Consider the following 1,681-nt stretch of genomic DNA (forward strand, 5'->3'; position numbering starts at 1 on the left):
TCCCCAGTTCCCACTCTCATTGGGTGTCGGATGTCTAGAGAAGCCAATCAGCGTCGCCGCGGTCTCAGTTCTAAAGTCCCCACCCGCCCATCCGGGCTCAGTCTCCTCAGACGCCGAGATGCGGGTCATGGCGCCCCGAACCCTCCTTCTGCTGCTCTCGGGGGCCCTGGCCCTGACCGAGACCTGGGCCGGTGAGTGCAGGGTCGGGAGGGAAATGGCCTCTGCGGGGAGGAGCGAGGGGACCGCAGGCGGGGGCGCAGGACCCGGGGAGCCGCGCGGGGAGGAGGGTCGGGCGGGTCTCAGCCTCTCCTCGCCCCCAGCCTCGCACTCCATGAGGTATTTCAGCGCCAGCACGTCCCGGCCCGGCCGCCGGGAGCCCCGCTTCATCTCCGTGGGCTACGTGGACGACACGCAGTTCGTGCGGTTCGACAGCGACGCCGCGAGTCCGAGGATGGAGCCGCGGGCGCCGTGGGTGGAGCAGGAGGAGCCGGAGTATTGGGACCGGAACACACGGATCACCAAGGCCAACGCACAGACTGACAGAGTGAACCTGTGGATCCTGCTCCGCTACTACAACTAGAGCGAGGGAGGTGAGTGGCCCCGGCCCGGGGCGCAGGTCACGACCCCTCCCCATCCCCCACGGACGGCCCGGGTCTCCCCGAGTTTCCGGGTCCGAGATCCGCCCCGAGGCCGCGGGACCCGCCCAGACCCTCGACCGGGGAGAGCCCCAGGCGCCTTTACCGGGCTTCATTTTCAGTTTAGGCCAAAATCCCCGCGGGTTGGTCGGGGCGGGGCGGGGCTCGGTGGGCGGGGCTGACCGCGGGGGCGGGGCCAGGGTCTCACACCATCCAGACGATGTATGGCTGCGACCTGGGGCCCGACGGGCGCCTCCTCCGCGGGTATGACCAGCACGCCTACGACGGCAAGGATTACATCGCCCTGAACGAGGACCTGCGCTCCTGGACCGCCGCGGACTTGGTGGCTCAGAACACCCAGCGCAAGTGGGAGGCGGCCCGTGCGGCGGAGCGGCAGAGAGCCTACCTGGAGGGCCGGTGCCTGGAGTGGCTCCGCAGATACCTGGAGAACGGGAAGGAGACACTGCAGCGCGCGGGTACCAGGGGCAGTGGGGAGCCTTCCCCATCACCTCTAGATCGCCCGGGATGGCCTCCCATGAGGAGGGGAGGAAAATGGGATCAGCGCTAGAATGTCCCCTCCCTTGAATGGAGAATGGCATGAGTTTCCCTGATTTCCTCTGAGGGCCCCCTCTGCTCTCTAGGACAATTAAGGGATGACGTCTCTGAGGACATGGAGGGGAAGACAGTCCCTAGAATACAGATCAGGGGTCCCCTTTGACCCCTGCAGCAGCCTTGGGCACCGTGAATTTTTCTCTCAGGCCTTGTTCTCTGCCTCACACTAAATGCGTTTGAAGGTCTGATTCCAGCTTTTCTGAGTCCCTCGGCCTCCACTCAGGTTAGCACCAGAAGTCGATGTTCCTCTCTCAGAGTCTAGAACTCTCCAAGGAATAGGAGATTATCCCAGATGCCTGTGTCCAGGCTGGTGTCTGGGTTCTGTGCTCTCTCCCCCACCCCAGGTGTCCTGTTCATTCTCAGGGTGGTCACATGGGTGCTGCTGGGGTGTCCCATGAGAGATGCAAAGCGCCTGAATTTTCTGACTCTTTCCA

At 64.5% G+C, this 1,681-nt stretch overlaps 1 pseudogene across 1 annotated transcript; it reads left to right on the top strand.

The window, feature by feature from the left end:
- Positions 1–65: 65 nt before the first annotated feature.
- On the top strand, positions 66–1,675 carry LOC116273293 (annotated as a pseudogene). The gene is made up of 2 exons (XR_004181686.1): positions 66–590; positions 836–1,675. The product of XR_004181686.1 is annotated as a class I histocompatibility antigen, Gogo-B*0103 alpha chain-like (transcript).
- The last annotated feature ends 6 nt before the right edge of the window (positions 1,676–1,681 follow it).

The sequence above is a fragment of the Papio anubis genome, unplaced genomic scaffold (genome assembly GCF_008728515.1).
Source record: "Papio anubis isolate 15944 unplaced genomic scaffold, Panubis1.0 scaffold5204, whole genome shotgun sequence".
Classification (NCBI taxonomy): domain Eukaryota; kingdom Metazoa; phylum Chordata; class Mammalia; order Primates; family Cercopithecidae; genus Papio; species Papio anubis.